Source organism: Podarcis vaucheri (genome assembly GCF_965113315.1).
Source record: "Podarcis vaucheri genome assembly, chromosome: 5".
Classification (NCBI taxonomy): domain Eukaryota; kingdom Metazoa; phylum Chordata; class Lepidosauria; order Squamata; family Lacertidae; genus Podarcis; species Podarcis vaucheri.
The window spans coordinates 78,253,862-78,281,220 of record NC_138763.1 but is presented as its reverse complement, the minus strand read 5'-3'; the positions used below and the strand labels follow the sequence as shown (position 1 = coordinate 78,281,220).

At 43.8% G+C, this 27,359-nt stretch overlaps 2 long non-coding RNA genes across 4 annotated transcripts; one reads left to right on the top strand and one right to left on the bottom strand.

Annotated features, from left to right (window-relative positions):
• Positions 1-1,400: 1,400 nt before the first annotated feature.
• On the top strand, positions 1,401-27,359 carry LOC309532336. Of its 3 annotated transcripts, none has more exons than XR_014219770.1 (3): positions 1,401-1,637; positions 4,557-4,659; positions 27,064-27,359. It is a non-coding gene; the product is annotated as an uncharacterized lncRNA (long non-coding RNA). The 3 variants fall into 3 exon arrangements; XR_014219771.1 differs by lacking the exon at positions 27,064-27,359 and adding an exon at positions 11,168-11,438; XR_014219772.1 differs by lacking the exon at positions 27,064-27,359 and adding an exon at positions 7,417-7,437.
• Positions 7,989-18,701, bottom strand: LOC309532352. The gene is made up of 3 exons (XR_014219798.1): positions 17,378-18,701; positions 10,892-11,013; positions 7,989-8,108 (listed from the first exon to the last, which is right to left on the bottom strand). It is a non-coding gene; the product is annotated as an uncharacterized lncRNA (long non-coding RNA).

The window sequence follows — 27,359 nt, the reverse complement described above, 5'->3', positions numbered from 1 at the left end:
GATCAGCTTTGACGCAGCACTGAAGCAGAAGCCTGGATGCTTTGAGACTGCTAACTAGATGTGGTAAACTATTTTGTTCTCGTTAAGCATATATTTGCTTTGAGAAAATGTTGTTTTTGAACATCAGCAGGCTCTCTCTTCTTTCTTTCAGGTTTCTTCAGTGCAGGTGTCATGTGTTATGCCAACTTTCTTATCACAGCTTATCACAGTCACACACATTTAGACACTGATTTCTCCTTCAGGCCTTCCCTTTCCCTCATTCTTCTGCTCCGTGCCTCCTGTCCTTTTCCCTAGAATCCTGTTTTCTTTCCCCGTTCCACCTTGATTTGCCCCAACCCAAAGGGGAACAGCCAAAGCTCAGTGGGAGAACTTCTGCTTTGTATGCAGAAGGTATCAGGTTCAATCCCTAGTATCTCCAGCTGGGTGAGACCTTTATCTGAAATTTTGGGAGAGCCACTGCCATTCATTGTAGACAATATTGAGCTAAATGGAGCAATGTTTTTCTTCAGCAAAATGTTTCTACATGGCCCTTTTGCTTCAAGCCTTCTCAACCCTCCTCTCAGGTCACTTTCCCCCTGTCCACTGCCTGTTCTGTGTGAGGGATGTGAGTGGCATTGTGGTCTAAACCACTGAGCCTCTTGGGCTTGCCAATCAAAAGATCAGTGGTTCAAATCCTCGCGATGGGTTGAGCTCCCATTGCTCTGTCACAGTTTCTGCCAACCTAGCAGTTCAAAAGCATGCTTTTTGTTGTTTAGTCATTTAGTCGTGTCCAACTCTTCGGGACCCCATGGACCAGAGCACGCCAGGCACTCCTGTCTTTCACTGCCTCCTGCAGTTTGGTCAAACTCATGCTGGTAGCTTCGAGAACACTATCCAACCATCTCATCCTCTGTCCCCTTCTCCTTGTGCCCTCAATCTTTCCCAACATCAGGGTCTTTTCCAGGGAGTCTTAGTACAAGTAGATAAATAGGTACCATTGTGGCGGGAAGGTAAATGGCATTTCCATGCGCTCTGGCACTCTTCACAGTCCTCCATGCACCAGTAGCAGTTTAGTCATGCTGGCCACATGACCCAGAAAGCTGTCTGTGGACAAACGCCAGCTCCCTCGATCAGAAGCGAGATAAGTGCTGCACCCAATAGTTGCCTTTGACAGGACTTAACCTTCCAAGGGGCCTTTACCTTTTTACCTTTTTCTGTGCCTTCCTTTCAGCAATGCTGACTGTGCGGACTCCCTGTCACAAAGCTTCCCTAGCTGCTCACTGCCTGTGATGCCATCACTGCTCTCCACACAGCTCAGTCTGTGATGTCACTGCTGCTCAGCCTCTGTGACATCAGCACTGCTCAAGCAATTTGCTGCCTGAGGCTTTATCAGTAAGGCAATACTTCAGTGTACACACACACACACACACACACACACACACACACACACCTCTTCCTAGTAAACTGCAACTTCCTTAACAAGGACTTGGATGAATTAGGAAGTCTTTTGTCACTGATGTTTGGGACCAAAGAAGGCCATCAGTGTCTTCCTTGATCCAGTTTTCACAAGGATCTGAAAAAAGGCAACATGAATGTTCATCCATTCTGATAGCAAACCATTCACCTGTTCGCCAGAGTGGAATAACGGTTCCTTCCAGGTGAGTAGCTTGCCAGATCAAAAGCTTAAATTACTATGTAACAGATGAGTGCATGAAGACAAAGCAGGAGGTGAAGGGAGAGGAGGGCTGGTAAGTCCTTTGTGTGTCCGTATATTTCTCTTATGGTCAGAGGGGAAAGGCCCACCCCCTCAAAAAATGCAAAGCCAACTAATTGTGAAAATCTGGAGGTGAGTCCCATTGGTATTTGGCCCATCCAGTGATAGAGAGCAGCAGGTTTTTGGTGGGTCTGGGATTGTAGCAAAGTGCAGAACGTTATCTATACAGAAGTGTAAAATTAAAATAATGGCTGGGGTTGGGAAGTGGCTTTGCCCCCTTGCTTTTCTAGAAACTCACCTTGAAAGAAGCACAAAACCTCAGACAGACCACTCTTTCACCATCACCATATTTGACTGCCCATTTTAGACATGGCTTAATAATGGCAACATTGTAGAGAGTAAAGGGAGAACCTGCAGGCTGATATGGAGACATTTCAGTGGTGCCCCATCTGCTGCAGAACTGGCTGCTTCTTGTCATCCTGGTTGACAGTCCTGGACTCTTGGAAGATGCCACCTTCGTTGTTACATGTGAGAAAAAGAGCAACTGACTGTTCTTAGAGGTAGTGGCACACATAGATACTTTTTGAATCTGGACTTAAAGGTCTTGTGTGCCCCCTCCCTCTTTAGATGGCAATGTCCATTACTTCACTTGCTCCCAGATTTGGTAAGCCAATTCTGCTGCTTTTGGGGATTTTCCCTCTCATTCTTCTTAGTGAGACCCTGGACTTCTGCCCCAAAGTCCTACCTTAATGGTACCACTGCACACTCTTGAGCTCTATGATTGAACTTAGGCCCTGTTCTGATGCTACAAAACTGTTACTTCTCTCCGCCCTTTTTTTTCTAGACATAAATGTCGCTCCTGGCTTTTTCTAGGGATTCAGAATCTTGTGTTAGTGGCTTGTGGGGTTTCGTTTTGATCAACAGACAAACTTTGAACACCTGTGGGACATAGATGCCATGTCACAACCTGGCTTTCGAAAGACCAGACAAGTTTCTTCTCATCTTTCAACACCTTATGTTCTGAGGCAATATATGTAGCTCTCCCCTCTCCCGTTACAAAGCTCTAAGAGGAGGGTTTGAGGGCTTAACCTTGGAGCTATCAGGCCTAGATGCTTTTGTCGCAGTCTGAGAGGTGTATGTGTAGTTTTAAAAAAACAACGCTGTATGAAAGATTAATATATTCTCCTCTTCCTCCTCCTCTTCCTGGGAATTCTCATCCTGAAAAGGACTTTCAGCAAAATACAAATACATTGTTAGGAAAATATAAATATAAATATAAAATAAATACATCTAACATTTGGCATTTGGACCAAATAGTTCTCTATGCAAACATGGCTTCATGTCTGGATAAGTATGAAGAAAGGAATGGAGAGGGATCTGCTAAAAAATGGATTTATTGGTATTAAAAATGCACATCTTTTCCTATTGGAAATTAGGCACTGACAGCATAGTAAAGTTTTACTACAGCATGTAGTATTATTATTATAAAGCAATTATTAGCATCTGGCACAGCTTGTTAGCAATATCCATAAATCACACCCAGATTTATTTGAATAAAGATGGACACACATGCCACAGACTGAAATTGATAATTTGGGGATTTTCTAAATCTCTTCCTGCTGTGTTTCATTTTCTTTCAATAGCCTTGAATAGTCTGGGTTATGTATCTTTTTATATATAAGGTACCATTTGATCAGAAAACAAGAGCTGGTCTATGTTTCTCTTTCATTGCGTGGACAGGCGGAGTCCCCAGATCCCGAGCGGTCCCCCCTGTCATGTGTAATAACGACTCAAGACAATGTGCTATGGGATTAAATTGGCCACAACTTTATTAACTTTCAAATGTGGGTAGACCTTGGCTCAGGCATTGGGCGTTCTCCCTCCCCAGTCCCCAGCCGGGGACCTAGGGAGCTTCAGGGTTATCCAGTGGGGGGGGGGATGGGCCGGCTCTGGAGAACATATGTTCAAGCAGAGATAGCCGCCCCCGTTACACCGCTGCCGCAGGGGAGAGCAATGACGACCTTTTGGCGTACGGTCAAAGCCTCCCTTCAGAAGCCCCTTTAATGGGGAACCCTGGTATTGCCGCCGCAAAGAGGAAGATGGACTAAAGGACTCCACCCAAGGCCTGATGCCACCAAAGTTGTGACGTTTTGCTACGGGAAAGGTGAAACCTGCCAATGCAGGGAAATTCCTTTCCGGCCCTTTAACAGCGACCTTATCGTAGCAGCGCCCGCATACCTGTGAAGAAAAGTTAACCTGCAAAACCTATGAAGAAAAGTTAACCTGCAAAGGAAGACATTAACTGAGGGTGGGTAGGGTGGGAGAAGCTCTGGAGCCAAGTGAGGATTCCCAGGTAAGATCCTCCCTCTATTGTGTGGGCAGGTAATCCCTCCCCCTACCTGGCCTGGTCTCCTTGGCAACGCTTCCCCCAGGTGGGATTGGACAACTGACTGAGATAGGCGGGGACCTCCAGGTATCCCACCTGAGGGAAGGCAAACCAAGCCTATGCTGTTGGAGCTGCTCCAGATCTAGGGCTGTGCGCGTTCACGCAAAGGGCGACCCCCGTTTTAAGCGGGGAGCAGTCATTATACCTGATTGGTAATTCCACATCCAAATCACAAGATTCCACAAGTTTGGTAAATGGATTTTTTTTAAAAGGAATTTCCACTTTTCAGAGATTCATACATATATATATAAGCTGTTTTTGCTAGCAAAGCTCCCACACATCTCCATGTAGTTTCAGTTTGTGAAGCAACCCGAGGGCGCTAGTCTACAGGGGTGGAGTGAGGAAACGCTTCACAGTAAAGAGCTGCTTTCTTTTGCCAAGCTATAAAATAATCATTTTACATCAAACTCAGGTCAGGTGCCACAGGTGGAGTTTTCACCTGGACTCAAGAACACCTCAGAAGCTCCTGCCCATTCCAACTACTCAAACTTCCCTCAAAAGCTACTCCAGGAAGAACAGGGTAAGCATGGGAGCAGCTTCTGCTACAGCACACAGAGCTTAAATGGGAAAGGGAAAATTGGAGATCCCTCATGCATGTACACATGAATGCTTTTGAGAATACACACTGGTGTTTTGTGTGGGGGTTTTTAAGGAAACCTGCTCAATCCTCCATTCAGGTAGCTCAAGAACTACAGGCAAGCCCCCCTTTTACACAAGGGGGGCACCACACTTCGGTAAGAAGGCGCCACCCCACCCTTTTAGTGGCATTTCAGTGACATCTTTATGATGTTTCTGGGTCAATTCTAGGTTCAGTGTGATGCATGTATACACGGTTGTGCACATATTGAATGAGCAGAAATGGGAGGGCTGCCTGCATTCAGTTATTTCAAGAACTGTGCAGAATCATTTGTATGCCTCACTGTATGAAAGGATGTGTTGCTCTCTGCTCCCACTCTGTCCTTGGCTCTGTCTACCATTCTTTTATCTGGTCACCGGAGCAGTGATCTCTTCCAGGCCTCAAACTCCAGACAAACTCTCTTCCTCCCTCCTTACAGGAAAGTGGGTCTGTCTCACACAATCAGCTTTCCTCGAGAGCCAGCCGAAACTCATCCAAATAAGCCCCACCCCAAACCAAAACCAAAACATCAACAACAACCCTACAAGGACCAATCCTCTCCTTTTCCAAGCTCACACAGTCTCTCCAGCCTTCTTGTGCTGTCTCAGTAGCCGTTCAGGTTTTTTCTCTGTGGTCATCTTTCAAACCCCTTCACCCCCTCACAACTCCTTCAGCCTCCCTCCCTCGCTGGCTGGCTGTTCATTTGCTCTGCCAACAGCTTGCTCACCCCAGGCTTCCCTCTCCCTGTTATATGTGCATGAAAGCAGGCAAGCAGGCAGGAGGCAGCACCGATGACACTTTAACGGTGAAAGACTCTCCTGGTCCACTAGCTGGTCTGCTCAGTTGCTTGCTCCGGCGGGCTACTCACTTGTTCTGTGGGCCGTCCTGCTTCTCTTGCTTTGTCGTCTGAACTCTGAGAGTGCATCTTTCTTCTGACTGAAGTGTAGAGTGTTTTAGGACTGGGACATTTGCAGGGAAACCAAAATGCTTGTTTACAAAGCTATTGTACTACCAACCTTACTGTATGAGTGTGAAACATGGACCACTTATAAACACCATCTCCAACTCCTTGAAAGATTCCATCAATGGTGTCTCCAAAAATTTTTACATATCACTTGGGAAGACTGGCGAACTAATACCAGTGTACTAGAAGAAGCAAAGATCACCAGTGTTGAAGCAATGATTCCCCAACATCAACTTCCAGGTAGGAGGGGAGGGGGCTAATGCCCCCTACCAGGGGCGGAGCTCGGTCTCCCACCCACAACCACTCCCCTCTCTTCCAGGGAGGAGAGTCTTTATCGTCTTCTAAAGCAATTACTCTATTTCGAACTTAAGAATGGAAAGTGTAATGCTGGTGGTCAACAAAAGAGGTTTAAAGATTGTCTCAAGGCAAATCTTAAAAAAAAGAGTAGTATAAACACTAGCAATTGGGAAACACTTGCCTGCGAGTGCTCCAGTTGGGGAAAAGCCTTTACCAAATGTTTCATGGGGTTTGAAGACACTCAAACTCAGGAAGCAAGGGAGAAACGTGCTAAGAAGAAGGCATGGTTGGCAAATCCACACTGTGATCAACTCCTGCCCGGAAACCAATGTCCCCACTGTGGAAGGACATGTAGATCCAGAATTGGCCTCCACAGTCACCTACAGACTCATTGTTAAAATCGTGTGTATGGAAGACAATCTTACTTGGCTACGAGTGATTGCCAAAGAAGAGAAGAAAAAGAAGGCATGCTGCAGTCCCATCTACTGGCAGCCATGCAAACTGCAGAGCGACACCTTTTTCTAATTACAAAATTGTACGTAGGAAGAAAAAAATTGCCTGAGGAAGACTCAGTGGATGGCAATAGGTGCTACAAGAACTCCACGCACATGGCAGTAGACGTCTGTGCCTCCCGCCAGTTATCTTTCACTGCAGGCCTCAAATGAGTAAGAATGGGTTTTTAATAGCTGTTGCCAAATCCGAAGCCCTTAGTGATCCCATGCCCTTGAATAATAACGAGATGTGATGGTAATTAGAAGAGCAATGGAGTAATTACCTCCATTCTTGCTAAAATATGGTTGGATGGGCTGAAATGAACCAAAGTGTATTAATAAAGAAGGAAGAGATACAGAATCCCATTCATCTCACTGTCAAGTAAATGCTCTGGAAAGGTTAGCTTTATGTAATTTGGATGTTTCCTCATGGGTGCATTAGTGTGTCTGTGCTTTTTCTTGAGGGGATTTTATACTTCAATCATAATGACAAGGTAGCGGGTGCTTATTTTACTGTAGTTGCATATATATCCCCAGAAAAGAAATATCCTGAGGTTGTACATTTATGCCCCGTCCCACCTTTGTTAAGGGAAAACAAGGTTGTACTTTTCAAAGGTTTCTTATATTGTTAAAAAAAGGTGGGTTCCTTGTTCTCTTGCAAATTACTTTGTGCTATGAGATCCAAGTGGGTGGCTGTTTCAAAAGCTATACTGTTGTGTACTGCAGTCTAGAGTTGGCATTGATAAAACTGGGAGCGACTGTGTTGGATGGAGGAGGCAAGATTTTCCATACACATGGAAATTATCTGTTACACATGGTTTTATAGGCCACCTGGAAATGCACTGCAAACCATCCACTGGTCCATAGACCATTGCTTGAGATTAACTGATTTATTTCATTTCCCTTTAGGGCAACTTTCTGAGACAGAGGATAAAATAGGAACATTTCCGTTCTGTGCATTTCACATCATGGTTTGCATTCCTTTGACATCTTGTTAACGATGAAACTGAAGGCAATTCCTGCTATTTAAGGCTAAAGCTGTCTAATTTGCTGTTTTTCTAGCATTATTATTATTTAGAATTGTCCTGCATACATATCAGACTCTCATCTGCATCATCATATTGCTGCTGTTTCAAAATAGCCTTTAATTTTGGATGCGGGGTTATGATTTGCCACATCAGGTGTCAAAATCCACCAAGCAATTGTCGCCATCGCAGCCATGAAGGCAGAAGAAATCAAAGGATGCTGTTAGATAGCCATGCAGGTAAATAGGGTGTTTCTAACAGAACTGGAACTCCATAGACCAACACCTACATCTTCAGCAGGGTGATGCACTATGGAATAGGTTTGGCAGCTTTGCTCATCACAGATGTCCATCCATTGAATTGTGATTTCCTTGCACTTCCCCTTCTGAAAATACCATCCCCGCCCCCTTTTAACCAGGACTCCTCCAATAAGTTCCTCCCACCTTTTTGGACTCACCACTGGGTAACTGGAAGGTCTGCAGTTCAGCGGTAGAATATATACTATGCATACAGAACATCTCAGGTTCATTCCTTGGTATCTCCAGGTAGAGATAGGAGACACGGCTGTCTGAAATTCTGGAGAGGTGCTACCAGTTAGTGTAGGGGCAATGCTGAATTAGAAGGACCCATGTTCCTGCTCAGGATAAGACAGCTTCTTCTATGTTCCTGTAGTCTCAGATGACAGACAGGCAATGTTTCCCTTTGCCCTTTCCCCATTTTGTTCCTTGTTGTGGGAGTGGCTGCCAAGTTCCAATGCTTCTGTTGGCTTCTGTTCCTTCCCCATCAGCTGCACCTGGTATTTATTCAGGTGTGGGGGAGCCCAAAATGCACCAAATGGCCAGCCACCAAAAACATGTCCCGGCTGTGTTTACTTCTGGCCGAGCCAGTTGAAAAGCGACGTGGCAGTAGACATGGGCTGCCTCTGCCCCTTCACAGCTGCATTTCACGCCCTTGTGAATTGGTATGTGAGTGAGTTTCCATCTGACTTCTCAGCTTGGTCCAACATCTAAAAAAGGACTGCATTAGAAAAAAGAACTCGCACTTGCATTTTAAGTGCGCTGTGTAATGAAGGAATGCATTGATTTGGAGAAATGCTTCATCTCAAGTCAAGTTTAAGACATGTATGCATGGATTTAAAAATAAATGCTAAACCCTTTCTTGCCTCCAAGAGTAGGTCCCTATAGGTGGAAGCAGTTTCTAAAAGAAAGATGGAACAGATATTAGGGTCTCATCCACACTTTTGCTTGACCTGTATTTTGAACGTATTGAGCACTGATTAATTCCCTTGGGTCTGAGAACTCTTCTCATTCTGTGGCTGGGCTTGTAAAAACTTGATCTTACTGCTGAATCAGATCTTATCAGGTGCGTGGAAAAGCTGGAGAGAGATTTTGCTTAACTGAGCTTCAAATCATGGATTTTTGCAAGGCACAGCCATGGAACAACAAGGAAAGCTCTCAGACTTGGAGGAATCAGTCAGTGCACAATACGATCAAAATATAGGTCAAGCAAAAGTACGGATGAGCCCAATGTTTTGGGGGAGAGTTTGATGATTAGCTTTCAGTTTGATTCTCACTAGGGTTGCTGACTCTTGGAACCTAGGGATGAAGCAAAGAGTAGCAGTGTGGAGAAAGTCTTGAAAACCTCAATATCTGGCAGATGAGAGGAGGCACCGGAGATTAGGGTGACCAGTCCTGTGCAGAGCTTGTCTGAGGCGCAGGGTAGGAGTCTTGTTAGAATAATTTTTCTGGCATGACAGTGTAGGTTTGGCAGGCCCCTGATGGGGCCCACCAGCTAGCCTAGACCCCTAATGGTTTTGAGTAATTCATAGGGAAATTGGCATTGGAGCTCAGTTTTGCTCCTCCAATGAATTTTTCATGCATCCTTGCATGTAGTTAGCAATATTAATTATTGGCCTTTCAATGTGCTCTTGTATTGTTCTTATTTTAAAGCAGTTGACTCATATTTCACGAGCAGGCAGACTCTGACGAGGGTGATGGCAGGAAATTGCATTTTGCTCAGTAAGCTTCCTTTATTGTTTTCTCCCTTTCCCTTTGTTTTCCAAATCCATTTCTCATTTGTGCACCCTCTCTGTATATCACTCTGCTGCGTTCTTGGGCGGCACATCAACAGGAAGCCCAGGGACGTGATAGCGATCTGTAGCACGTGTCTGACAGGCAGCCCATTGTTTGCTAAGATACAGGGGCCTGCCTTATTATGAGAGTCATCATGCAGAATCAGGTAGTAAACCAGGGTGCAAGACTTCTGGGATGTACTGGCTCAGAATGCAGTGGAGGAGTTACAACTGGCAGATGCTCACAATTATCCCACATGTAGTAAAAGAAGCATGACAGTGAGAACAGGTTAGCACTGGCATCCATCCAAATTTGCTTTCAGAAAGCTAACATGGTGGTTAGATTAGCTCTTCATTGAACATTCATTCAGATTTCCTTACAGGGCAGTTATATGACAATGGACATTCACCCTGATTCATTTGCAGGGTGTTTACATATCCCCATTACTCATTCATTTATCCTAGTGTTTCCCAAATTTGGGTCTCCAGCTGTTTTTGGACTACAACTCCCATCATCCCTAGCTAGCAGGACCAGTGGTCAGGGATGATGGGAGTTGTAGTCCAAAAACAGCTGCAGACCCAAGTTTGGGAAACGTTGCTCTATCCCATACTTTTCAATGCATTTCCCTATCGCATTCATAACCACAAAACCTTTTTATTCCAAGTGAATTTACTATGCTAGGAAACCTTTGCCACTCCAGATTTTGATGAACTACAGCTCCCATCAGCCCTGGCAAGCATGCTCAAGGGCCAGGGATGACAGGAGTCACAGTTCAGCAACATCTGGTGGTCCCAAGAGTGGCAGAGCACTTTACTCACCGTCATGAAAACAAAATTTCTAGAATGTGTTTGAGACCCACTCATAAAACAGCAACTCTGTAGGCACCTCTAGCCTTCTTCCAGTTGTGTGAGTTTACTACATGCAGGGAGCTTTTCAAATCGGGGGAACATAGCAAAACTTGCTCACCTGTGTATGATGGATGATAACCCACCACCTCGTTCTGTGTGATACGTGAAATAGCTCTGAAACAGACTGCTGGTCACCTAGCCCAGGAATATATATTCTCCACTGTCTGCTGGCAGCTTTCCAAGCAGAGTTCCTGCCACTTTTGATCCTACAACCCCTCCCCTGGTTATTCAGAGCATACAGCCTGGATGAACTTTTGTTCCCCTGTGCTCTCAAATATTCCATGGCCAGAGCTTTTGAAAAATCTCATGGATAGCATCGTTGCTATTTTTTTAAGTCAGTGTATTGTATTGAATTCAGAGCTAATGCTGTATTACTGACCCAGTAACTCAGGGGACGACTGCAGCGCCACCTGGCCTTTCTCCTTGTTCGGTGCGACACTGACATCTTCCGGCCCTTAACCCTGCCAATCTTGGAAGCAGGGCCAATGGGTTTTCTTTTTTCTTTCTTCTTTAGAGCAAAGATGAAGCATAATTAGCTTGGTGAGAGCTGTATCGATCTTCCTCTCATCTCAGTTCCTCATATTCTGCCAGAAGCATGCTCCAGTGCTTTGTGTGACCCATTTTGCTAACAAACACCTCTTGTTTTTAATTGCAGACTCTTTGCTATGATCAAGACAACTGAAGCAGCTATTAGGAGCTTGTCACAACAATCCAACAGGGCAGTCTCTGATACAATTCTGTGCGAAGTGACTAGCTATTAGGAAGAAAGCAAAATGCCCAAGATACCCACCATCTAAGCAAGCTGTGGTTTTAATTTCCTATGGCTGTTGTCCAGCTGGGAAGTATAAATGATTCGCGCGCGCCCCGCCCCCCCTGGGAAATCTCTCATAGTTGATTTAACTAAGGTAAAGCTGATTGCAAATGCATTAAGTGAAATCCAGTGCTCTATTGAATTCAGTGGGTCACTTCTGAGTTTGGCTTAGTTGGATATCAGGCTGAATTATGATATCATAAACAGGTTTAATAATAATAATAATTTATTATTTATACCCCGCCCATCTGGCTGGGTTTCCCTAGCCACTCTGGGCGGCTTCCAATAAAACACTAAAATACAATAACCTATTAAACATTAAAAGCTTCCCTAAATAGGGCTGCCTTCAGATGTCTTCTAAAAGTTTGGTAGTTATTTTTCTCTTTGACATCTGGTGGGAGGGCATTCCACAGGGCGGGTGCCACTACTGAGAAGGCCCTCTGCCTGGATCCCTGTAACTTGGCTTCTCGCAGTGAGGGAACCGCCAGAAGGCCCTTGGCGCTAGACCTCAGTGTCTGGGCAGAACGATGGGGGTGGAGACGCTCCTTCATGTATACTGTACTGGACTGAGGCCGTTTAGGGCTTTAAAGGTCAGCACCAACACTTTGAATTGTGCTCGGAAATGTACTGGGAGCCAGTGTAGTTCTTTCAAGACCGGTGTTATATGGTCTCGGTGGCCGCTCCCAGTCACCAGTCTGTTGTGTTGTGAACTTTCACGGACAAGTAAAGTAACATTAGACAAAAAAAAACTCCATATGTGGGAAACCCAGCCAGATGGGTGGGGTATTATTATTATTATTATTATTATTATTATTATTATTATTATTACTCAAGGAAGTGAGCCAAGCCACATGCTGTAGAGGAAGGCAGCAAGGCTACATTTATAGATAAATGCGAAAGCACTGATCTTGGGATGCCTCTAGCTCCAATCGTATGCACACTTTCATGTGAGTTAGTTCAGCTGAGCTCAGTTGCACTTAACATCCCAGCAAATATGCTCAGGAGGGCCAGGCTACATAAGTGCTCTGCAAAAGAGAAATGATTGCAATGAAGAAGCAGGAGAGGAACCCACAAAGAGGCAATTTGGCCCTGCATCACAGCAGGACATTTCGCAGGAAACAATCCTGGAAATGAAAGCAACTGGAAAAAAGACAGCCAGCCAAATTATATTGGGAAAGAGCAGGGCAACAACTTGGAAATATTTGGGATAATAATACAACCCAGCCCCGTAATCATTATAGCAATGATTTTCCATAAAGGAAAATGGAAGCTTCAATCATATGAGGCATTTAAAAGCATCTACTTAAAAGGGTATCAGCACTGAAGACTATGGGCGGGAAGAACTGTGCTCTGGAAAAGAAACAAACAGATTTTCTGATCTAATGTGTCTTTTTCATATAATAAAAAGGGCAGGGCAGCAGTAATGGGAGTAGCTTCGACACACCAAGTTTTATGAGATGCATCCTAGAAGAAAGTAAGCTTGTTAATGGATTTGAAATGGATTTGAATGGATAGGTTATTGAGATTCCCAGATTCCCCAGAATTTCTTTCCTTTTTTAACAATATTTTTTATTAGTTTCCAATTACAATAATCCAATGGTAGCCTCATTATAACAATGCCAAGTTATAATACAATTACTAATCCCCATCATTAAAATGCCAAATTATAAAATTTAGGTGGCCTCCCACATGCTAGAATTGATTATTTGATTATTTATGTACAGTGGTACCTCTGGTTACATACTTAATTCGTTCCGGAGGTCCATTCTTAACCTGAAACTGTTCTTAACCTGAAGCGCCACTTTAGCTAATGGGGCCTCCCACTGCTGTGCAGCCGCCGCACAATTTCTGTTCTCATCCTGAAGCAAAGTTCTTAACCTGAGGTACTATTTCTGGGTTAGTGGAGTCTGTAACCTGAAGCGTATGTAACATGAAGCGTCTGTAACCCAAGGTACCACTGTACTTTGTTTCTGCGTTCCAAAATCTTATTCATCTCAATTACATTCCCTTATACAACAACTGAAATATTAACAACATCCATTCATCTTGACACATTAAATTATTTCTAAAGCTATAGGCGAAGCATTCAAACTATATCCTTATTCTTCCTGTGTGTGACAATTATCCATCATGCCTTGGGCGGAACTAATATCCCACTGTTGTTTCAGAAGTTCTCCATTGCTCCATTGCTCCATTGCTCCATTCCCCAGAATTTCAGCCACAGTTCAAAACTCCAGATGAGATAGGAGGAGGAGAAGCTACTACTACTTTTCAAACAGACAGCTCACGGAAGAACCCCGACCAAACCCAAGAGGAGGCGTGTAGTGGTGATAGGGGATTCCCTACTGAGGGGAACAGAAGCAGTGATCTGTGGGCCTGACAAGATGTCTCGGGAAGTGTGCTGTCTCCCCGGGGCTAAGATCCAAGATGTAACTGAACGACTGCAAGGAATCATAAAACCCACTGACGAATACCCCTTCCTCTTGGTTCATGTGGGAACCAATGACACTGCAAGCAATAGCCTCCAGAAGATCAAAAGAGACTACGAGGCTCTCGGCAGGAAATTGAAGCAACTAAATGCACAAATTGTCATCTCATCTGTCCTCCCAGTTGAACGACGTGGCCCAGGGGGAGAGGGGAAAATAGTGGAAGTGAACAGCTGGCTTCGCAAATGGTGTAAACAGGAACGGTTTGGATTCTTAGATCACGGACTGCAGTTTCTTGAAGATGGACTTCTGGCAAGTGATGGGCTGCACCTCACAACGGTTGGGAGAAATGTTTTTGCCAAAAATCTCAGAAACCTCATCAGGAGGGCTTTAAACTGACTAATGTGGGGGAGGGAGACAGTGCTCCTGAAGGTAGGAGTCTATCAATTAATGAAGATGATCATCCAAATGTCATAGACCAAATGGAGCAAACAGCACGCGGACCTAGTGGTGGGAGGAAAAAATCCTTAAATAAGAGACACGGGGGAATGATTAATGGACTTCAATGTCTGTACACTAATGCGCAAAGCATGGGAAATAAACAAGATGAGCTTGAGCTCTTGGTACAGCAAACTAAATATGACATAATAGGCATCACTGAAACCTGGTGGGATAAGTCCCACGATTGGAATGTAATAATGGGGGGATACAATCTATTTCAGAGAAACAGACCAGACAAGAAAGGAGGAGGAGTGGCGTTATATGTCAGGGATGAGTATACCTGTGAAGAGATCCAAGATTTAGATCCTCAAAGCCAAAGTGAGAGCATTTGGGTCAAAATTAAGGGAGAGAAGAATAACAGAGACCTCATTGTGGGAGTTTACTATAGATCCCCAAGCCAAACGGAGGACATAGATGATGCCTTCCTGGAACAGATGGCCAAGCATGCAAAAGGAAGGGAGATAGTAGTAATGGGGGACTTCAATTACCCGGATATTTGTTGGACGTCAAACTCAGCCAAGAGCATAAGGTCAAACAGATTCCTCACTGGCCTTGCAGACAACTTCATTGTCCAGAAAGTGGGAGAAGCAACAAGAGGAACAGCCATTTTAGATCTGGTCCTAACCAATGTTGATGACCTGGTTAGTGGGGTAGAAGTGGAAGGATCATTAGGCGCGAGTGATCATGCTCTTCTGAAGTTTACTATACAGCGGAAAGGAGCAGCCAAGCATACTAGGACTCAATTTCTTGACTTTAAGAAAGCTGACTTCATAAAACTTAGGGAAGTGCTGGGTGAGATCCCATGGACAACAATACTAAAAGGAAAGGGAGTTCATGATGGCTGGGAGTTTGTTAAGAGGGAGATACTAAAAGCACAACATCAGGCAATACCAATGAGACGGAAACATGGAAGGTGCCTAAAGAAGCCAGGGTGGCTATCTAAAGAACTTTTAACTGAATTAAGATTAAAAAAGGATGTGTACAAAAAATGGAAAAGGGGGGAAACCACCAAAGAGGAATTCAAACAAATAGCCAGCACGTGTAGACACAAAGTCAGAAAAGCTAAAGCACAGAATGAACTCAGGCTTGCTAGAGAGGTTAAAAGCAACAAAAAAGGCTTTTATGGGTATGTTCGTAGCAAAAGGAAGAACAAAGAAACAATGGGATCACTCAGAGGAGAAGATGGTGAAATGCAAACAGGGGACACAGAAAGGGCTGAACTCCTCAATGCCTTCTTTGCCTCAGTCTTCTCCGATAAAGAAAACAATGCCCGACCTGAAGAATTTGGAGCAAATGATTCAGCAAAGGAAACACAGCCCAGAATAACTAAGGAGATAGTACAAGAATATTTGGCTAGTTTAGATGTATTCAAGTCTCCAGGGCCAGATGAACTGCATCCAAGAGTATTAAAAGAACTGGCAGATGTGATCTCAGAACCACTGGCAGTCATCTTTGAGAATTCCTGGACAACAGGCGAAGTCCCGGCAGACTGGAGGAGGGCAAATGTTGTCCCTATTTTCAAAAAGGGGAAAAGAGAGGACCCAAATAATTACCGCCCAGTCAGTCTGACATCAATAGCAGGGAAGATTCTGGAGCAGATCATTAAGCAAACAGTCTGTGAGCACCTAGAAAGGAATGCTGTGATCACCAATAGTCAGCATGGATTTCTGAAAAATAAGTCATGTCAGACTAAACTGATCTCGTTTTTTGACAGAATTACAAGCCTGGTAGATGAAGGGAACGCAGTGGATGTAGCCTACCTTGATTTCAGCAAGGCATTTGACAAGGTGCCCCATGATATTCTTGTAAAGAAGCTGGTAAAATGCGGTCTTGACTATGCTACCACTCAGTGGATTTGTAACTGGCTGACTGACCGAACCCAAAGGGTGCTCATCAATGGTTCCTCTTCATCCTGGAGAAGAGTGACTAGTGGGGTGCCACAGGGTTCTGTCTGGGGCCCGGTCTTATTCAACATCTTTATCAACGACTTGGATGATGGACTCAAGGGCATCCTGATCAAATTTGCAGATGACACCAAACTGGGAGGGGTGGCTAACACCCCAGAGGACAGGATCACACTTCAAAACGACCTTGACAGATTAGAGAACTGGGCAAAAATAAACAAGATGAATTTTAACAGGGAGAAATGTAAAGTATTGCACTTGGGCAAAAAAAATGAGAGGCACAAATACAAGATGGGTGACACCTGGCTTGAGAGCAGTACATGTGAAAAGGATCTAGGAGTCTTGGTTGACCACAAACTTGACATGAGCCAACAGTGTGACGCGGCAGCTAAAAAAGCCAATGCAATTCTGGGCTGCATCAATAGGAGTATAGCATCTAGATCAAGGGAAGTAATAGTGCCACTGTATTCTGCTCTGGTCAGACCACACCTGGAGTACTGTGTCCAGTTCTGGGCACCACAATTCAAGAAGGACACTGACAAACTGGAACGTGTCCAGAGGAGGGCAACCAAAATGGTCAAAGGCCTGGAAACGATGCCTTATGAGGAACGGCTAAGGGAGCTGGGCATGTTTAGCCTGGAGAAGAGGAGGTTAAGGGGTGATATGATAGCCATGTTCAAATATATAAAAGGATGTCACATAGAGGAGGGAGAAAGGTTGTTTTCTGCTGCTCCGGAGAAGCGGACACGGAGCAATGGATCCAAACTACAAGAAAGAAGATTCCACCTAAACATTCGGAAGAACTTCCTGACAGTAAGAGGTGTTCGACAGTGGAATTTGCTGCCAAGGAGTGTGGTGGAGTCTCCTACTTTGGAGGTCTTTAAGCAGAGGCTTGACAACCATATGTCAGGAGTGCTCTGATGGTGTTTCCTGCTTGGCAGGGGGTTGGACTCGATGGCCCTTGTGGTCTCTTCCAACTCTATGATTCTATGATTCTATGATTCTATGATTCTATAAACCTGCATGATCAAGGATTTTCTTTTCTTTCTTTTTCCTGTTCAAGAATGTCCCCATCCCAATTCCCGTACAGGCTTCAAAGATGTACTAAAAGATACTAACAAACTGAACAGAAACTTCTTACATTAGCACCACCTGCTTTAAAGAAACCCAAAATTATGGGTCAATTTGCATGTCCAAAGTTTCCTATCTTTTTCTACACCTACCTAAAGGAGAGACACTGGCCACCATAACTTTGTGCTCCTGTGCTGATGGAAGCCCAAAGATTGAACATGGGCCTTGCCACATCCTGATGTTGCCAGCCTGAAGATGAGAGACTTGCAATCTCCTGACACCTGCCAGAAGGTGAGACAATTGGCCATTATTACCTCATGCTGATGTTGCCTACTTCAAGGAGCAGCCTGGCGATTGTGACCTCATGATGATGCTGCCCAGCTGAAGGAGAACTGTTGCCTATTGTGACCTCAGGCTGAAGTTGCCTGCTTGAAGACTGACTGGATCAATTTCTGTCCACCTGAAGTCACTGGCCCCTGTGTCCGCCCTTTGACAACCTCTTTCATGAGAACCTTTGCATCTGAAATACTACAGGAAGGGTTCCTTTTCCTTATTCTTCCATCCTTCCACATTCAGACTGCCAGAGAGGCACTGCCATCTAGCTGAGGTTTTTTCAAGATGTGGGATGACTACCCTCTAGCTGTCAGACAGTAGCAGTCTCACCTTGTGCGAAACTGACCTGGTCCCTCAGTCCATTAACGGGGACCGCTGAAGAGCTAGGAGCCGCCATTTTGAAATGAGAAAGAAGCAGAGGCAGAGAGTCAAGTGAAGATTTGCAGTTATGGAAAGCCATCGCTAACTGTAAAGCAAAGCTAAATTTTATAAAGCTAAAGCTAGGCCTGGGAGAAAATTAAAACGCTGGGTATTTTTTGACATCGGGAGAAGCAAGCAAACAGAAAGTTTGCCACCTCTGCGGTGGAAAGGGAATTATGCTGAGCAGTGGTGGTGCCAATTTCTTTCACTCTGCAATAAGAGAACTTGCCTCTCAGTTGTCCGGCAACCCATTTTCTCCTCCCCAAAACACCTCAGATGCAGCACTGTGGTGGTGTGGGCAGGGGGTAGCAGGGATGGAAGTCACAGCAAGAAAGTCTACTGAAATTATAAAGTTTCTTGAGCAAAAGGAGACAGGTGGTAATGGTCCACACATCCCTGCAGCTTTGGCGGCGAAAAGCTCTGATGAGGCTAATAGCTGTTCCAGACTGGCACTGTTTTCGGGTGTGATTCTATCACATACTGGCAAATCCACTTAAAGTTCTGCACTTAAAGTTGCTATGGAGTTCTTGCACAAACAAACAGGCCCCAATTGATGTTTTGCAATTTGAAAAGAGATGGGGAAATGAGCCACAAAGTGTGGCATAACATTTGCATGAATAATGATTGTTTAACCACTATGGTTGTGGGTTTGTAACCCTCCTGGGGATATTACGTTGAAGAGCAGGTAATAAAAAAAGCAAGCAAATAAATAATAAAAATTACCTGTCCACAAACAAATCTGAATGAATGCTTAGTAAACAGGTCATTTTAGATGTGACTTGATATCATTTCTCGGGGCGTTTCTTCAGATCAGGGTGGCAGATCTCTGAGGCTCAGTAGTGTTATGAGAGCAAACTCTGTTTGATCTTCCACTTTATCCTTAGCTAAGGGAATTTATTGGTTGAGCAAAGGATGTTCCCGTTGCCTGAGACAGTACTGTACACACTGAACAGAGAGAGAGAAAGAGAAGATTTGGCTCACGGTTTCCACACACCATTCTGCCCATGTGCTTTAATCCTGAGGTAGAAATGAGGACAACACAAGCAATAAGATGGCAATTCACACAACATGATGATTCAGTTGCTTGTCCCCATGCTGGGGTTCCTAGCCAGGGTGCCAATTAGAGAGGGTTTCTGAAAAGTTCAGTTGAAAATCTCCCACTTCTTTCACATTTTGCAATAAAACACAGGGAGGAGAATGGGGAATTAAATATAAGAAGGCATCCCAAAGGGGGGGGCGGGGAATAACAACAACCAGGTACTGGCAAAGAGAGAGAGAGAGACTAAGGATGTGTGTAAAGCACTCCCCAACCCCCATTGGAAATGTTTTGCTAATCTTACCAAACTTCCTGCTTCTCCCGAAACTCCTACAGATGTACTGCCTGAACAGAACCTTCCAAATTCACTATATATTTTATGTAGCTTTAGGCAACTTCTGCTTAGAAAATGATCAAAATCTGGGTATCCTACATGGTGACAACCAGATGATGTGGACTCCAACTCCCATCAGCCCCAGCGAGCATGGCCAATGTTCAGGGATGATGGGAGTTTTAGTCAAATAATACCTGGATAACATCACCTTGGCCTTCATGATCAAGACTCTTCCTTCCTCCCCCCACAAAAATTCTACCATTGTCTCACCTGAGCATGAACTTCTAAATTTCCCCCTCAGACAAAATTTGGTAGCAACTTATAAATATGGGAAACCTCCCAGGGAAACATGGCTGATTTTATCAAATTCATGATAAATTTTCTTATCAGTCAGGCCAGTACAAACTTGCTTGTGGTGACCCATCCAGCTGAATGAAGCCTAATAGTCATGACTGTGATCTTCCAGTTTCTTAATAACCCTCCTATTTTTTCTAGTTCTGGGTAAGAAATGAAAATTAGTACTGATTCAAACTGGGGGTAAGTACGTTGCATGAACTGTTTTGTACCTCAAAAAAATTCATCATCTTTGTTGGTGAAACCTGAGAAAATGCTCCTAGACGATATCTCTTGTTTTTTAAAATAATAATAATAAAATAAAATAAGACTTTTTGTGTCTTGGGACATTGCAATGGTCTAGAAGGCACAGCTGATTGGCCACAAGAGTCCATGACGTTGACACATATGATTATATTATGAACAGAACAACTCACACCTTTTCATATAAAAACAATATGGTGCCAAATCAGCAGCACCTGCAGAGAAAAACAGCAGCTAAGTAGCACAGAAAGAAATGTGTGAAAGGGGAAAGGGTTTTTTTTGGCCATCTGCTTATGACATGGGTTGCCAGTGTGATGTTTGTGGGTGCGCATGTGCTGCAGAAGCTTTCCCCGGGGCTCACCAGGTCCCATTCTCCATCCCACCCCCAACGAAGTTAGTTTTGAAAAGATGTTTGGATGGATTTCTGCTTGTGCAATGGGACTTCTCCCAACCTCTTCTCCCCTACATATGCCCCACACCCTCCCCCAATCTGCTACAGGGAGACAAGGGCATCTGCAGAGCCATTTCAGGTGAAGCATCATGGGATGCAAGAGGGAAAGAGTCCTCTAGCAAAAGCCTAAATCATTACGCTGATGGGATGGTTACTGAGAGCTACATTGGATATGAGCCCTTTTGTTGGAGCACAGCATATGCATGGCTGCAGTGAGCGCATGGCACCCATGAAAATGTCTCCAGCTTGCAGATGTGTGGCCAGGCCCTACCAGGTTAGTGTCCCCTGCTTTATGAGACTGTGTTCTTGATGTGAACTAAATCTCATGAAAACTTAGCCTAGCATGGGGACAAACAGGCATTTGATCGAAGTGAGTTGCCATATATAATGAGAAGACTGGCTTTTGGTTGATGCACATCGCCACAGGCCTGCTAGAGATGATTGGTCATAGCAGGGGCATCCAGACTTGTGTCAAATTCTTGCTTCTGGTGAAATTGAGGAGTGAAAAGAAGTACACATAGTTGGCAAGGAAAATCCCTCGGATGAATAGGGACGCATGATAGGAAGCTGCAGATTGTGGTTTCAAGAGCCTACAGCTGTACTTCATTCCACGAGAAATGTGTCTGCTTTCAGTTTTGCTTGCTGTGTTGTTTTTTTAATCGGGGAAAGCCTCACAGATGGTGCGTCTCACAAAAATGCTGTACCATTCTCACGAGCAATTTGGAACAATTTGTTTCAGCTCGCTGAATTCTCCCATACAGGCAAAGCACAGAGAGGAATTTTGTCGTCATTTTTTGCATCACTGCTAAATAACACAGAAGGCAAATGAAACATATATAGCAGATGTTGGCATGCTATTATGCTGCTGTTGTGCTCCCCCCGCCCTTGCCCCTCAACAAGTCACTGGGGCGAGCTTCGCACAGAAGTGGCACTTTCCACGGCCTTCGTGCATTGGAATGCTTGAGTGGCGTAATCCTCCATGTGGCATTTTCACAGGCTAATTTGAAGGGTTAGAAAGCAGTCGCGAGCATCGGTCGAAAGGCTTAGCATAGGTCTTCTTAGCTAGATGCATTCACAAGCCAGAAGGACTTTTTCAGGAAGGAAAGTGGGGCATTTGCTTGTATCCCAGAAAGAGCCTCTCCTTGCTTCAAGGCTAACAAGTGATCCTTTCCCCAAGACGCAGCTGATGGATGGGCAGTGGGGAAAAGTGTGTGCCCCCCACCTGGAGGGGGGATTAGTGGACCATGTAGACAGCAGTTGGGAACCACATGTAGGCTGTGGGTTACTTACCTGTGACCAAAGAGGTGGACATGCCATTTAGCAAAACCAGCAATGTATGAGCATTTTTTAAAATATAAATATATATAAAACTTTTCATGAGCTCCTGTATATTACCAAAGATATTGAATTCTTCCCACATCCTTGCAGCTCAAATGATGTGAACTAAGACCATTTCTTTTCTAAGGAAAGGGGGAAAAGCTAAGTAATGAGAAAAATCTGTTCATACTACTTAAACAAAGTCGGTCTTAGATTTTATAGATTTCCATACAGAGTGATTCCAGCAAGTTCTGTAAAAAAAAAAAAGTCAGGCCATAGCACTTTAGTTTATTTTGCTGTTCTTCTCTTTAATTTAGTGTTGATTATGAGGCATAAAAAGACAGTTCCAATTAAATTTACACCCTACTTCAATTGCCCATGGCAGACTGAAAATGCAATAATCTCTTCCAAAGATTGCAATAATCTTTGTACTGTGTGTCTTTTCGCAGCCAAGCATCAGTAAAAGATTTAAGGACAGAAACTCAGGGAAGATGGATTCCATCCCTTTGTTAACATTCCCTGTTAGAAAGCCAGGTGCCTGTAGGAATCCCACATCTTTTAAAATGTCCACATTTTAGCTCATTGCCCTTCACTGAAATGATGGAAATCAGCAATAAGGAATGAAGATCTTTGGTTTTAAGCCTTCCCAGTGAAAAATAGTTTAGAATTCATTTGGTAAAGCTGAATTCTGAATGGGTACACTACCCTCTTTTTTAAAGTTTGCAGTGAATATTTCCTCTGTTGTTGTTGAATTTAAGGGGGGGGGGACTTGAATGAATGATTGGACACCTCTACTCCCTTGAGAACTTCTGAATGAAAGTCACTTTAGATGTTGTGATTGAATCCAGAAATGAAATGTTGAGGCACAAGTTCTGCTAGGGTTTGCAAATGAATATTTCCATGTTCTGTTTACAACTAAAGTCATTCCTCCAGTGTAGGTAACTTTCATCCTGGGATTATTTGGTGGTAGTCATACCACATCCCTCATCCATGTGTCTGCTTGGCCCTGTGCTAGTTTTGAAACCTAGAACCATTTGCAGCAGAGATTCTGAGTCCTTGCAGTCCATGCATCCATATCCTGTGCTGAGGGTGTCAGTCTTTGTCTGCATCCACACAGCAGGGTATTCTCTTTTTCCCAACATTTTCCTAACTGTTAATTTCTGGGCTTTCACATGATGTAAAACTCACTTCCAGAAATATAGCAGAATATAATGCAAGTTTAGTGCTCCTGTCCATGTTATTTACTTCCAGAAGTAATCCATTCGCAAACAACATGGAAATGAGTACTAAATTTGTGATATATTCTGCTACATTTCTGGAACAGGCTCTTATGTTGTGTGAAAGCTCAAACATAATGTGGAAATTAGCAGTTAGGGAAATGTTGAGGGGAAATGGAATAAATCGCTATGTGAATGCAACCTAAGATACCCCCTCCCAATTTGCCCTGGATAGGTGAGGCAGACTAATCCAATACATTTCCTTTTCCATCTCCTCTCCAATCAGCTGACCCCAACACAGGTGTGGAAAATGCCTTTCTGTATAAATGTAGAATCCAGAATTGGCCTCCACAGTCACTTAAGGACTCATTGTTAAAACCATGTTTATGGAAGACAATCTTACTCGGCTACGAGTGATCGCCAAAGAAGAAGATATGTGTACATGTGTCAGGGTTTTATCAAGCACCCAGATTTACATGAGTGTTTAAGGGTGCATATCTGCCATTTGCACATACCTCTGTTGTCAGAAAGCACAAGTCTACCCCATGATTTATGCATCAAAAATAGAGCCATGAAGATATACTGTACAATTTTCAAGAACAACTGCCGTTCCTTTTCCTTGGCTGAGCTACTTATCCTCTCCAGTCTCTTATTCTAGTCCCAAATTCACTAAGGCATCTAATTTTCCTGCTCAACACTATGATCATCTTTCACCTCTATTGCTCCTTTCATTGGCTTCCCTTTCTCTATAATATCCTCTCCAACTCCTGGTACTTTTATGCAGAATCACCAGTGTACTCTTTCTTTTTGCTTAGTGCCCTTTCTCTCTGTGTGTGTGCTCCCTACCTTGTCTCTCTGTTGCTTCTTATTACCCCCATAATCTGTTGCCCATTCCCCCTTCACTCCTCGTGGTCCTTTACCAGAGGAATATATATGGGGAAGGACCTTAGCAGTGCACCTGTGGCACATGCAGAAGCTTCACTCTCCAACAACTCCAGGTAGCATTAGGAAAGACCCCTTTCTGAATCCCTGGAAAGCAAGTCTAGATAAACTGTGTTGCATGGATCAATGATCTGACTCGGTATAAGGCATCTTCCTATATGTCCCTTGTGACCCCTTACCGCTGGGATTTCTTGCCCGAACCATCTAGCTAAATCTTTCTCATCCAAGTGCCTCATTTGAGATTCATCTCGCATTCAAACACAACTGCACTGATCCCTTTTTTCTTCATCTTCACATTGCTCCAATTCCCAATCCTTGTGTCACCTTAAGATGGTGAACCATCTATTAGACTGTCTTGTGTTTCTCCTACATAAAATGCCTCAGCAATTCTTGAGAGGGTCTCTCTCATAACAGAAGATTCTTTGCTCCACTTTAGTGAATTATACTATAATTCTTGCAGTCGCCAGAAGTCCCTTCCCTACCTACACACTCAGACTCAAGACAGGGAATGGGCCAAATTATAGACACAGCTTTAGCCAAGCATTTGAAAGCCAGTTTTTCCAGACTCAGAGCATACTTGCTACTAATATGAGAGCTGGAACACTGGAATTCTTGAGGAATTTCTTCAGTCTACATTTGAAAGCAAACCAACCCAAGTCACGCTTCCTCAACTAATACACAGATCAAAACACAGTAACTCTTTGGCATTTCACTTTACCAAATTTGACAGTTCTCAGCTCAAAAGAATGTCCAAACATGCATATCACTTTAGATTAAAATGCAACAAGGACACTTGTTGTTGTTGTTGTTTTGAAGCAATGGTTGTTAGAGTGTTGGGCTCAGATCTGAGAGACCATGTTTCAAATCCTCACTCAGCCATGAAGCTCGCTGGGTGACCTTGGGTCAGTCACTGTCCCTCAGTCTAAACTACCTCACACAGTTGTCGAGAGGATAAAATAGAGAAAGGGGGATAACATGTACACCACCTTGAGCTCCTTAGAAGAAAAATGGGATAGAAATGTAATATGGCAATCGGTAAAACAGAACACAGAGAACCAAGAACACTGGAAAGACATGGAACTGAGTACAACCAGACAGAACATGGTTTCCAGAACAGAGTCTTGCCTAAATATATGACCCAGGAGTGTGTGAAACAGGGGGAATTGTTCCCCTTAGTTTTCTCTGTTTTCTCCCTCCCCCTGCCCCCAGCCTTCACATTTCTAGACCAGATTGAAATCGCCTCATCCGCAACCTGCCTGCAAAACTAAAAAAGGAATGATGGGAAAAGATCAGATAACATAATAGAAATTAATAATGATAATGTTGCAAACTGAAGGTTTCAAATCAGTATGTTTTCAGTTAGTATAGTAATTATTGTAAGGAACAGAAGTAGGTGTGTGGGATTGTCGTTTCACCGATGTACTTATAAATAGCGTCAAAACCCGCCTCAGGTATAACTGTTAATTACTTCTGCCTTTCTTTCTGTCATGAACCACCAGCAACATACCCGGAATACATTACAAATCCTTTGCAAAATGAGTAGTCACCATAAGACAAAAATAAATTAATTTTCTGGAGTTAAAGTCTTCTGGGTGTTGAATCCCCCAGCGCCAATGGCATAGTGGTCACATGGGGAACAAATATAGATGCAATGCTGCGTGCCGTAGTCAAACTTTCAAAATAACAAAGCCATAAGCAGGCATCCAGTAGTCTACATAATCAAATTATTTGTCATGGACTGTGCTGAGGAGGACTGCCCTGAGGGGGGAATGGTGGGAACCTTGCCCTTCCCCTGCTCTTGATCAGGATCATGAATCTTCCCAGGAGCAGGAAAGTAGTATAGATTTGGAACACTGGTTTGCAGAGGGGCATAGTTCAGAAGCCAGAAGCTGGGACGTACTGGGTGGGGAACAGCTAGAAGAACTGGGAGAGAGAGAGAGTTAACAGACTCGTTGTTGCTGGAAAGTGTCCAGCCGCTTAGCCCAAGGTCAAGGAGAGCAAATAAGGTGGCAGCACAGAAAGCACCCTGGTTGAGAGATCAGGTTGCAAGATGCAGAAGTGATGTGGGTGACTAGGGAGGAAGTGGGTGGAACCCTTAATTAGGAGTACCTTCGTTCTGAGGAATGGATTTTTTGTGATCATTAAAGTTTCCAACTGGTAAGAGACTCCTTTTGCTTTGTTCTGCTTATCTACTGCCAAAGTGAGGGGGGGGGGAGGAAGCCAAGTTCCTGAAGCCCAACATTATGTGGAGAATGGGGTCATAGAAGCAGACATTGACTCTGCCATTGCATCTTCTGCTGATCCCACCCCTATGCTGCCCACACATTGGTAGCTTGTCTGTAGAAGGCAACTCAGCCCAATGAATGTCTGCTGTCCTTGTGAAATAGAACCCTGTGCAATTAGGATACCTGTAAATGAGGACAGCTCACACCAAGAGTTGCCACTGCAGCATCCATGGATGTAGTGGTACCCAGAAAATCTTCCCTAGGAGCCTGTGAAGCCAAAGTCTGCACATGCACTTGCTTTTTTGCTCCCATGGTCATGAGATGGTATTGTGGTTACCCTTTTCTTCTGCGAGAACTACATATTGCTGAAGGAGGAAATTGGGAATGTGATTCTCTGTCCCACTTCCTTTTTCATAGCATTCAGCTAAGTTTCACTCAGAGTAAGCCAATTGAAATCAGTGCACCTAACTTTTAAACGGTTCTAATTTTGGCTCCTCTGTTTTGTTTTTGCTGGGTTGGTATTGGTTTAATGTTTAGTTGGGGTTGGTGGTTATTTTAATTTGGTTATAACTGTAAACTGTTTATTATTGTTGTTATTAGTATTGTTATTATTGTTGTTATTTGTTTCTGTTAATTTATTGGTTGGTTGGATTCTTGTATAGGATATTCTGTTTTTAATGTTCAATGTTGTATTGTTTTATGTATGTATGTATGTATGTATGTATGTATATTTATATATGCTGTAAGCCACCCAGAGTGGCTGGGGAAACTCAGCCAGATGGGCAGGATATAAATTGAATATTACTATTACTATTATGCAAATTCATTAATTTTAATGGTCAAAACTGAGTAAAACTTGGTTGAAAACCATCCTATGTGCTTTTCAAGACTCAGATTTTTACTGGATCTGACTTTTGCCCACATCACTCAGAAAAGCAAAATATTTGCGTGTTTGTTTCTGCACAGGTGGGTGATTCAGGTGAAGAAGGAGAGAAGGGACAAGGGGTGTGGCATCCCTGGCACTCCCTCCAAAACCCAAATGTGCACATGTGAAGGAAATGAACTGGCACTACAAAAAGTCGCGCTGGTATTTGTTTGAGGATTATGGGGTTAATTTGTTGGCTGGTTCACTGTTTTGCCCATCCAAGTTGATAGGCGCCGCATATTAATTTGAACATTTCATTGCAAATAATTTCTGCCTGTGAAGGATAGAAGCCATTGTTTTCCTTGAAGCCTTTGAAATGCAGGTGTATTACAATACA